Source organism: Sebastes fasciatus, chromosome 3 (genome assembly GCF_043250625.1).
Source record: "Sebastes fasciatus isolate fSebFas1 chromosome 3, fSebFas1.pri, whole genome shotgun sequence".
Classification (NCBI taxonomy): domain Eukaryota; kingdom Metazoa; phylum Chordata; class Actinopteri; order Perciformes; family Sebastidae; genus Sebastes; species Sebastes fasciatus.
This window is the reverse complement of record NC_133797.1, coordinates 9,195,297-9,208,381: the sequence shown is the minus strand read 5'-3', so window position 1 is coordinate 9,208,381 and position 13,085 is coordinate 9,195,297.

Below are 13,085 nucleotides of genomic sequence, written 5' to 3'. Positions count from 1 at the left end.
TGTTTTATAATGATAAGTTTCATATTCTGTTTACTGATTAGGAGGGCACTCTATTTACTATTTGTCGCTGTCAATTGACGGGAGGTTCTGAATTAAAGTTGCCGTGGCATAATGTGAATTTAAGGAGAGGGCCTCTAAAATGTCCATAGCTCCGGCGCCTCAAGTAAAAATAAAGCACCCTTGTTCGTACCCCGTGTTAAACTCAAAGTCAAAGTTGATTTATTTGTCATGTAACTTCTGCACTTAAGTAATGTCAATTCCTTAGTTATTTCAACCCAAATCGCAATCTTTTTCTAAACTAAGTACTTTTGTCGCATTTACCTAACTAAGTAGTTTGGCCTAAACCTAAGTTGTTTCCTGTGAAGATGAAAGTTTATTTTCAAAAGACTGTATGCATGTAACCAGCGGAAACTAAAAGGTGTTGCTGGACATTTGTAGGAGAACGCTCAAAAAATGTGTAATAACTTTTTGTAAGATATCATATGGACTCTTGTATGAGGATAGGTTGCATAATTTGGGGTTGTGTCTTGCATCACACAACACAATCCAAGTACAGTAGAAACCACAACATATACAGTAGTTTGTTGATTTGTTAAAATGCTAATTTGATTTGGTGTGTTTTGCATGTGCACATCCATTTCAGAGTTAAGAGGGCGGCTAATAAAAAGTCTTGTGCTGTTGCCCATCACGACTAGCAGCTGCCACTGGATCCCCACTCTGGTTACATTTACATTTTCTGTACATTTATGGCATTTGGCACAAGCTCTTATCCAGTCTGAGCTACCACTCAGCATTTTTGAGTAAATCCAAGCGAGAGCAGACTTTCGGCGGTGATTAGATCCTCCTAGTGATTATGTGGCCATAAGGTGCTACAGGACCTCACTCAGAACTCGAGGTGTAGAACAGATTTCCCATTATCACATTATATATCATCCGGTTACAGTTTTGTACCTGAAAATGCAAATACTGTATGTGGGCCATTATGAAGCTTAATGTCACTTAAATGATTGCACCAAATGTGGATCATTTTGAGAACATAATGTAAGGGACTGTGGGAAAAGGACCAGGTGGGCAACTGATTAGTGTTAATTTCATCAATGAAAACTGACGAACAACATTCGTTGACAACCTTTTTTTTCACAGCAAAAAGAAGACTAATAAAAAGTAACCTCTGACAACAAATGGACAAATTAACTCATCACTTTTTAATGCAAGGTCTTCTTCAATGACCTGCATTCATCTGCAGAATGTTGCCCTGATTAGTATAACAGTATCCTCCAGCACTCAAAATATCTCTTGTTAAGAAGTGTATTTAGCTGCTTGACCTGTTGCACTTATGAATGTCATGGTGAGAGAATTTTCCCGCTGGTTAATGAACTCGTGACAACACCGTTGTTACCGATTACACCATAGATATTACAAGAAAAGATGACACTAATTATCTGTATAGTGCTTTTTTACAGTGAATTTTAATGTCAGGTGTGGACGCAGGTTTTCACCCGCCACCCACACCAGCTGTGACCGCTTTGTCCTCTTCACGACGATTGCCTGATTAATGTTATGAATCCTTATAGCATTTGGTTTAAATCTGAAATATAGCCGAATAACAGCTTTTGCTTTTCGCTTTGGTCCGTCAACTCTCTCTCATCCAGTATGTGTGAAATTGGACTCCTGCTACTCTGTGCTGACACTCTGTACGGCGCCCGACAGACACTGATGTATTGATAACATGGCGCTGATATGCGAAAATGAACTAAATAGGTAAATAGAACTAAGATGGTGGGGCCGGTTGGCAAGTAATGTAATGTAACACCGAGAAACACCAGTAACACAGATTACTGTGGCAAGCCTAGTTGCACTGCCACGCATCGCATCTTGCATTCAGCAACATTCTCTCTCTGTCAGTAATGTTATCTGACGTCACCGGTTCTTGGAAGAAACAGATTCATGGACTAAATTCATCTACAATTTCCTGAAAATTTGACAAGAAGCAACAACAAAACATCTGGAAAAACATGCAGGCCAGCACGCTAATGTAACTTTATGAAGTGCTGTAGATGAGACGTTAACGTCACAGGACTTATGTCAACATCGGTTGACCATCAAAATCTTCCTCTAGATGTTCGCTAATTATACATCATACGTTATTCAACATTTTAGCTTGTCCACTCAAACCAAACCGAACAAGAATGGCTCAGTTCAAACAGAGTTTGGAAATGATATTTACTGAGCTGAGTCAGTCTGTTGTATTACTGCACAGCAGAGTGACATGGACACTGTGTGTGAACAAGTAAAGTGTCTCTTTCACGAACCTTGCAATAGACGAGCAAACACCTGTAACCATGGAAGTGTACACAACAAGGATGGCGACAGCTATAGCCTCAACATCCTCAGAATTCATAAAAATAAAAATAATGGGAATGCATGACAGAAAGAAATTGATTTAAGACTAAGATTTCTCTGACGAAATCTCAGCTACGTGCCAATGAATTTCTGACATGTCAGAATACATGGACAAAGTAGCAAACAGAGCGTTTGAAAACTCCGTGGTGACACGGCGCGTCATGTGGACAGAAAACACGGAGGCCAGGTAGGTTGAGTTATCACTACCGATATGAACAAAATAAACGTTGGCAGACGTTGCCTTATTAGCATTATTGTAAACCATACTGTTGTAACATCATAGACCTCTGCAAGAAAACAAACTTCTACCTGCGTAGGAGCTGGCTTGACGATCGGATTTTACAGTGTGAACACATAAATCATGAGCTTTGTCTTTACATCGCAGACAATTTACTCGTACAGAATGAGTTGGAATTCAAAAACAACTCATTCTCACTCCCAACTCATCAAATGCTGACGTTTGGTCAGTGCCCCTCTGCAACGGTGTGTGACGAACAACTAACTCCAGCGTAAACCCACCTGTGAACGTTATTTTACGGTCGGCGCAATGGACGTAGTATTAATAGCATGAGAGACTTTCAACCAGGAGAACGGTGTTCGTGTCAAGTATGAAACTAAAAGTAATGTTGACTTATTTGGCATGTTAGTCGTAGTATCGTCAGCCCTGTGAGTCATATTGGTCGCTAGTCAGTGAAGTTAACGTCAACCACGACTGTTTCCTCACCCTAACTAAGTGGTTGTGGTGCCTAAACCTAATTTGCTGTGAAAACGGAAGTTTATTTTGAAAGGACACTATGCATATAACAAACCTATTTTGACACGCCGTCCCTGGTCCATCTAAAAGTAAAGCAAGACGAGTACCCCGTGCGTCGGTCTCCGATGCTGAGGGGCACTGACCAAGCTGCGGTATTTGACGAGTTGGGAGTGAGAATGTGTTGTCTTAAATCGTACAGTGTATGTCCAGTGTATTATGCATTTTCATCTAAAGACTAAGACTAAAACTATATCAAAAGGTGGTTGCCAAAATTAACACTGCAACCATAGCAGTAAAGAGGTAACCTTAAACATACTTACTTTCATGGTTCCCAAACATAGTAAGTTACCTCACACTGCTTGACTGGGACTGATCTATGTGAGTAACAAGTCATCCTTGATCTGACCCATGGCTTGAGTTATTTGTAGTAGCAGGGTGGGAACCCAGACAGACGAGGCCAATGTGGAGTTAACAGTGCTGACTGTCATGCACATCCTCTCTACAATGTGACTGTAGTTGCTGTAGTTGCACCAGGATTGCTGCGCGGATGATGAAATCTCAAAAGTTGATTGGTAATCATTCATCCAATAACCAAGAAGGGGGCTAGACAACCCAAAGTCCAACAGAAAATACGACCTCTGCTGAGAGTGGACTTTTGTGCTTCAGCCAGTCTGTGCTCGTCTCCCTGATGGAATCCTGTGCAACAAAGTTCATAAGTGGACCCCAGAGGAGAACTGTCACATCGCTTTACTGGAGATGACAGCAGTGTGGCTGATCCTGCAGGACTTTGACTCACAGTGTGAGTGGATGCATGGTGCATGGATGTTCTGTAAGGACAGATGACCACACTGTAATGGCATACGTGGACTGGCTAGGCGGTGTGTGATCCACACCACAGGGTACCGGACCTTCAGGTCTAGAGAGGTGGATCTGTTCAACCCATGACAATCCTGTGTGGCCAAAAACACTATTTTACTTTTGTTTCTTTCCCTCTATGTGACCTTGTGAATACTTGTGAAGACCTTGTGAGAGTCAGACAGATGGAACTCTTATGCTGGACTGAAAAAAAAGCCCTTTGTATTTGCATAGTACTGCAGGTGCTACTCTGCCCAATCCCTAATCGCTTTAATGTGGATTAAGATTGCAGAAGTTGATTAAGAACATAAGTGTCTGAGCTGTGTGCAGAGCAGGGTTATTATAGTGAACTAAAACAATAATAAGCAGGGAAAATGATTGTCATAAAACTGAATGTAAATAAAAAAGATATCCTTAAAGAAAAACTAAAACTAAACTGAAACTGTATCGCCTGGTTGAAAACTATTGAAAATAAAATAAAAATGAACAGAAATTAATTTCAGTTTTAGTGTTTTAGCTATAATATATCACTACCGAAAATAGGAACTGCATGAATTTCTGTCAACTGGCGCTGTGCCGCAATTGCTTTGATTTAAATATTGTAGTAACTCAGCTCTTCTGTCTTGTGTGGTCGTAAAAGAGTACTCGATTGATTTCCAAATCAAAATATTTAAAGGGGCTCTATGTAAGAATCAGAAATTGCAGTCAGCGTCCTGTTGCTCACGCTTGTGCTCCCACTTCGTAGGCGCGAGCGAGCGTCAGTCAAAACAGTTGTGGTGGGGGCTGGTCATTTGTTGGCGTTAACGGACTCCATTTCTAACTGAACGTTCGCTATCGTTGCACACTGCTAGCCCTGTGGCAGAGCTGAAGAGAGTAAAGGCACTCGCGAGTGCACATGATGTCACATCTGTTGTATTTTCCCGGAAAAAACTGCCCGCATTTTTCACATTAAAAGCAGTCAACAGGCTGATGGAGGAAACCCAGAAAGTCGCTGAAGGTCTAATTATTTAGGTTAGGTTACAACCTGTTCACACATTGGCAATAAAAACGATTAAAAAGCATGTCCCTTTAAACATTATGGCACAACACAGTTCTCAAAATATGTAGCTTGTATGTCTATGTAACTACATAATTCTAAGATATTATAGCTGGCCCTCACAAAAGCAAAGTAAAACTACTCTAAAACTAAGCATATAAAAACTAATCTAGAACTAGCAAATACACTCTGAAAAATAAAATTGAACTAAAAGGGCATGAAAAAGTCAAAACTCAAACAAAATAAAAACTAAGTGAAAATTCTAAACTATTACATCTTTGCTGCAGAGTCGAGCCCAGAGCACCTGTTACACAAAATGCGTTTCTGTCTGATACAAGGTTATGCTTGTGTTCATAGAACTAGGGTGACCATGCATAACCTAAATATGTATTTGTACGTGTGCCTGGGTCTATCTGTCTCCCTGTTTTCCCTTTTCTTTGTTTGCTTATAAGTAAAAAACAGCTTGCAACCAATAAAACATTGCATGTCCCTCCTGGGCACCTGAGTGGCATTCTCCTATTTCAATGTGAAATGATACATTTATCATTGGCTAGACTAAATTACATTTTCCAGAAAATACAAGTCAAACTTCACACACTTTTTTTTTTTTTTCAATTCTCGCAGAATATTCCTCAACCTGACATGTGAGGGGAGGCTACGTACAGACCTTCAAAGGACGAATTAAAAATAATCCACTCTTCACTCTGTATTGCCTCTCGTCTCTTAGTCTACTGTACTTTCCTGCTCCCGTAGGGATCTCAATATACTGCTTTAAACCCGTAAAAATCTTGTAAATCCATTATGCAACATGCCATAAATCTCTCAAAACCCACACTCATAATCCTAATCCCAGGTTGCCGATTATTTTAATCCAGTGTTTAGATCTAATCCACAAGTCTCCAGAGCGGCGGAAGAGACAGAGCCATGATATGTGCAGTGATTGAAATCTCCCTAATCAAACTTTATTTATTTCCTCATTTACTTGGTAGTTTGTTAGAACGCTTTTCTGTCACTCTCTGTATCCGTCTCCGCTCGCTGTCTGTCTCTCTACCTCCCTTTACTTCAGCCCCATAGGGAGTTCCCCATAGGGAAATATTCAGAGATGTAATTATGCAGTCTGCTTTTCATAATTTGAACATTTACACTCCATGGCTGCATCTCTCATCTCAATAAACAAACACAAACAAATCAATTAAGACAGGATATCAACCATGTTTACTTTGCCACTTGACAGCAAACTTTGCTCGGGCGGTGCGGCTCGCTCTCCCTCTCTGCGCCGCCTCTCTCAAATAACCAAAGAACAAACTTGAGCGTGCAGAAAAACCCACACAACTTTGAAAACATGTTAGATAGTGCAGTACGAAAACACACACAAAAAACATACAGCGATGCATACACACACACATATAAAAACACAATTGTGTTACCCCTAATTGCATCAGTTCCATCAAGCCATTCTCAGAGAGCCACAAACACAAATCAAATTAGCACTTCACGTCGCTGTGTCCCCTGTCTCAGATACTGCAATTAGGCCGTGGCTCAGAGACTATATTTATGCACATACACATGTCCACACGTGCACACGCAAACTTGTAGCTGGAATAGTCTGGGGGTGTCTGCGATGGCACAACTTTCAGAAGTTTCAGTTGATTTTTGGTATTATGATTAGATAAACTATGTGTGTATGTGAGCTGCGCAGAAGATAAGGGAACAGAGATAGTCAGAGAGAGAAGGGAGGAAGGGGTGAGATGGGCCTGGAGAATGCACTGATGGATTTTGTTGTCAGATTCACACATTTCAGATTGGGCTCATTATGTGACTCTGTCCCTGCAGGCTCTTGCATGCCTTTGCCTTGCTATGTCTTTTAAACTTTCCCAGTGTGTTTATAAGGATTGTATGTGCTTTTTGTCTGTTATTGCGTTTGTGTGCATCCAGGCTTATGTTCATGGCTATGTATACGAGTTATGGTTTTATTAACAAAAGTTTGACATAGAAGTAAAAAATAATGGCCATATTTGCTAAGGCTTGTCAGACCTATTCTGGACCTACTGCAGAGATGCACAGGCCTGGAAGGGCAGCTTGTGGTGACTTAAAGGGAAAGAAAGAGGTTTGGGTGTGTGACTGAAGAATTCTTCAATGAATTTCGGAATGAGAATATGCCCACAGACATATAGAAAAGACTTGCAATGTTGCTATTTCATTCAACTTCAAAGTAGGGTTGGCAACATTCGAGAAACCAGCAAGTATCCAACTGAAAAACCCAGCCCAGTGTTGCCAACTCTTTTCCAATGAAAGTAACTAGCAGCACATGCTCCAATTGTCCCTAAATCCAGCAAGGAAATCGCCAAGTTGACAACACTGAGATCCCGCCCCTTCATGCTTCCCCCCAAAGCCACTCCCCCAAAATTATCATCATTATGTTAGTACTCACCGCTGTCAAGCAAGCAGATTGTGGTAGACTCCGGTGACGCGCAATGAGTGTATGTAGGTAGTTAGGTAGGTAGATAGGCAGATAGAACAAGCTGTAAACACAACAGATACATTATCACCTTTTATTACATCCGACCGACACGGAGCAACATTCATTTAGAGTTGTGTTTCTGGTGATATGACAAAGGTCAGTCCCATATTCCCTCTTCTTTTAGCTCTGCTTTGGTCTCTACCACTTTCTGAGGGAAATATCTGGCTCTTAAGCTGCCAAATGCTCCGCTATGTTCACCAGCCAGTCGCTAGCTTTTTCGTCGTTTTGGTGGTGAGACAGTCACAACACTGACAGTCCGTCCCTTCAGGCCTCCCTCCAAAGCCACTCCCCCAAAATGATCATCATTATGTTAGCACTCACCGCTGTCAAGCTAGCAGATTGTGGAAGACTCCGGTGACGTGTGAGTGTAGGTAGGTAGGTAGATAGGCAGGTAGAACAAGCTGTAAACACAACAGATACATTATCACCTTTTATGACATCTGACAGACACGGAGCACCACTCATTTATAGTTGTGTTTCTGGTGATATGACAAAGGTCAGTCCCATATTCCCTCTTCTTTTAGCTCTGCTTTGGTCTCTACCAACTTCTGAGGGAAATATCTGGCTCTTAAGCTGCCAAATGCTCCGCTATGTTCACCAGCTAGTTGCTAGCTTTTTCGTCGTTTTGGTGGCGAGACAGTCGCAAAACTGACAGTCCGTCCCTTCAGGCCTCCCTCCAAAGCCACTCCCCCAAAATTATATATAACGATTGTTAGTACTCACCGCTGTCAAGCTAACAGCTTGTGAAAGACTCCAGCGACACTCAAGTGCGTGGGTAGAGTGCCTGCGTCCAGGCAGGCAAGTACAGGTAGCCCGTCCATCATTTCATTCAGAAAAAGCTGTAAACACAACACAGACAATATCATCTTTTTATACATCCAACAGACGTAGAACAACATTAGCATTCATTTAGAGTTGTGTTTCCTGTGATCTGACGAAGGTAAATCCAATATTCCCTCTTCTTTTAGCTCTGTTTTGGTCTCTAGCAACTTCTGAGGGAAATATCTGGATCTTAGGCTGACAAATGATCGGCTATTTTCAGCAGCTAGTAGCTAGCTTTTTCATCTTTTTCAGAGTTCGAAATGAGCCGGTATTCACAAGTACCAGCACTTCTTCATTTTACGCCTTGTCGTACCGTGACTTTTTCTGGCGCACTGGCACTTCTCACAAGCTGCCATTACTCTTTTTTGCCCTCTCCATATCAGGTTCTCTGGGAGATTCATAATGGCAATATATAACTGAGCAGCGCCAGCAGTTTTGCGCCGCGCATCATAAGCCGTACGAACATAAAAACTATGTGGGGAGCATCTGGACGAGCCGACGCACACGGCATGGGACGGGTGAGGGGGGAGGGAGGATGAGAACGAGGGTGCTTCACGTCCTTTTATGTAAATTAATTAGTGAACTTTTTGTTATATATTTTTTTATATGATATGTGTAAATATATATAAAACAATAAATAATATAACTTGTAATAATAATGTCCCAAAATTATGTAAAATTGTATTTACAGACGTAGGCAAAGTTGTTGGTAACGTTCCGTTAAAGAAAGAAAAACCAACAATGGTCACTGAAATAACTTGAAACTGACAAAAGTAATATTAAATAAAAATTCACTGAAAATTAACTAATGAAAATCAGATATTGTTTTTGAATTATGGTTCAGCAGAATCATTTAAAAAAACAAACTAATGAAATTGGCCTAGACAAAAATGATGGTAACATTAACTTAATATTTTGTTGCACAACCTTTTGAGGCAATCACTGCAATCAAGTGATTTCTGTAACTCTCAATGAGACTTCTGCACCTGTCGACAGGTATGTTGGCCCACTCCTCGTGAGCAAACTGCTCCAGCTGTCTCAGGTTTGAAGGGTGCCTTCTCCAGACTGCATGTTTCAGCTCCTTCCACAGATGTTCAATAGGATTTAGATCAGGGCTCATAGAAGGCCACTTTAGAATAGTCCAATGTTTAGTTCTTAGCCATTCTTGGGTGTTTTTAGCTGTGTTTTGGGTCATTATCCTGTTTGAGGACCCATGACCTGCAACTGAGACCAAGCTTTCTGACACTGGGCAGCACATTTCGCTCCAGAATGCCTTGATAGTCTTGAGATTTCATTGCACCCTGCACAGATTCAAGACACCCTGTGCCAGATGCAACAAAGCAGCCCCATAACATAACCGAGTCTCCTCCATGTTTCACATTAGGTACAGTGTTCTTTTCTTTGGATGCTTCATTTTTGCGTCTGTGAACATAGAGCTGATGTGACTTGCCAAAAAGCTCCAGTTTTGTCTCATCTGTCCAAAGGACATTCTCCCAGAAGCTTTGTGGCTTGTCAATATGCATTTTGGAAAATTCCAGTCTCGCTTTTTTATGATTTGGTGTCCTCCTCAGTTGTCTTCCATTAAGTCCACTTTGGCTCAAACAGTGACGGATGGTGCGATCTGACACTGATGTACCTTGACCTTGGAGTTCACCTCTAATCTCTTTGGAAGTTGTTCTGGGCTCTTTGGTTACCATTCGTATTATCCGTCTCTTCAATATGTCATAAATTTTCCTCTTGCGGCCACGTCCAGGGAGGTTGGCTACAGTCCCATGGACCTTAAACTTTTGAATAATATGTGCAGCTGTAGTCACAGGAACATCAAGCTGCTTGGAGATGGTCTTATAGCCTTTACCTTTAACATGAAGGTCTATAATGTTCTTTCTAATCTCCTGAGACAACTCTCTCCTTAGCTTTCTGTGGTCCATGTTCAGTGTGGTACACACCATGACACCAAACAGCACAGTGACTACTTTTCACCCTTTAAATAGGCAGACTGACTGATTACAAGTTTGAAGATACCTGTGATGCTAATTACAGGACACACCTTAGTTTAATATGTCCCTATGGTCACATTATTTTACATCTTTTCTAGGGGTACCATCATTTTTGTCCTGGCCAGTTTCATTAGTTTGTTTTTTAAAATGATTCTGTTGAACCACAATTCAAAAACAATATCTGATTTTCATTAGTTAATTTTCAGTAAATCTTTATTTATTATTACTTTTGTCAGTTTCAAGTTATTTCAGTGACCATTGTGGGTTTTTCTCTCTTTAACGGAACGTTACCAACAACTTTGCCTACTTCTGTATAACTCAAAAACCTTCAGATTTTCTTTGGAGAGGACCTCCGAACCCGATATCTCCTAGTATCTTTTATTCACTGTAGAAATTCAGAATGTTTCTCTTTATCCTGCTGCATAATCTGTAGAAGCGTCCTCACTGGTTTAGTACTCCTAAAATCTTAATGATACCCTACTATGGGCTACAAATAACACAGGGAAGCACTTTAAGTATTCACACTAAACACACCATCTTAACCCTATAATGCTCCAGTTGGTATATTATTGCAGTATTATACTGTAGGTCTACTATAGAAGATGCATACTCCAAGTATAATAATAACAATAAAAACACAGCTGATTATGACTGACACAGTATAACAAGCTTAAAGAAATAATGAATAAATAGGGATAAGTTGCAAGAGATTGCTGATAACGGACAATACACATTCCAAAATGTGAATAAGAGAGTACTGGCACTTCCACTTCAAGAACTGGTCTTTTTGTGTCTGGAAACAACACTGACAACACGGTGAGACCGAACCAGAACAGTAAACTTGCATGTCGTAAAACTAAAACAATGAGCTGAAAGACGTTAAAAGGCTCCTAAGAGCTGAGAGAAACTGCAACGTTGTGTTGGGTTCATCAGTACGAGAGATCACTTTCACCTTACACATAGTAATTTGCCCCATTGTAAAAATAAAAATAGAGATTAGTGAAGCTTTAAAATTTACATTGCCAATTCCGTTGGTATTTTCAGAACCTTACTGTGCGAACGCCAATTTGTGAAACACTGGCAAGAGAGGTGCTATGAAGTTTGAGTTCTATGTAAATTAGGTAACAGAAGGGGCGACGTGTTGTGTTGATGTGAGTTGTATTTAAGTGATAATTAAGTCACTGAGGAGGATCAGTTCAACACCAATCATCAATAATGTGGGGAGTTGCTCCAGCATGCAAATGTATATTGAGGTCCACAGCATTAGAATAAAGCTGTATAATGTGTATGAACACTTTAATTAAATTATACATTCTCTACATCAAAAATACAGTTTTAACCTATTCATTGAGAGGCATGTGCTTGTAAGTAAGTTAAACCAAAGTCATTATGTCTGGTGGTTGTTTTTTTCTCCGGTCTTACAGTATCTGAAAGGATAAAGGCAACGATTCAAACACCCGGTCCATATGCCAGAGAAAGACTAAACTAGTGTAATTCTATAGCTGCGTGCGGAAGGAAAGGACCAAAAAACTGAAACGTTTAATTTAGGGCTGTCAAAGTCAATGCAATAATAATGCGTTAACGCAAATTTGTTTGTTCAACTAACAAGCCAAGGTAACGCCCCTAATTTCTTTAACACAATCGATCTTATGGAGGTTGTGCCGGTTTTAAAGCTAGAGTTAAGATACTGATATTGTTTTAATACCACTAATTTATTTAATGCAGTAACGCAACTTGTGATTTTTAGGTTGTAGTGGGCTCAGTCTTAAGGCTAGAGTGAAGATACTGACATCATATGAAACTAAAAATCCAAAGGAATCCATTGGTACCAACCATGTCATAGTAGCTCATCATGAAAGAAGTTAAATAGTGCTCCAAACTTGTGCAAAAGTTTGGTGAGGAAAAACTGTTGGAGCAATTTTAAAAGGGGTCCCTTGACATCTGACCTCAAGATATATGAATGAAAATGGGTTCTGTGGGTACCCACGGGTCTCCCCTTTACAGACATGCCCACTTTATGATAATCACATGCAGTTTGGGGCAAGTCATAGTCAAGTCAGCACACTGATACACTGACAGCTTTTGTTGCCTGTTGGGCTGCAGTTTGCCATGTTATGATTTGAGCATATTTGTTATGCTAAATGCAGTACTTGTGAAGGTTTCTGGACAATAATTGTCATAGTTTTGTGTTGTTAATTGATTTTCAATAATAAATATATTCATACATTTGCATAAAGCAAGCATATGTGACCTGCTCCATCATTATGAGTCACATTGACCCCGAAACACATTTTGAGTTATCTGACTGTAAAGAGGAGAGTCTCAGCTTTATGGCAATACCAATATTATATTTCTACGCCAAATATTCAATGAGATATGCTCTTTCAAAGTTCGACTGTCATGAAACATTACTTTTGAGAAAAAGGGCATTAAAGATAAGAATTAATTTTCAGCCATTTTTTGCATTGATTAAAACACATTTATTAAGACTCAAGTCTAAATGAACACAATATGTTTTGGTCAAAAGTGACACCCAACATTTCATAATGTAGCCTACACATACCTTCATGCATACATGTGCACATAGTCACGAGCACGTGATGTGCACGTGGCCACGTGCACGCGTATGACCACAAGCAGTACAGTAGTTAGGGCTAGAAGTCCATGTAGAAAAGAATCCAAAATGTATGGAATAAA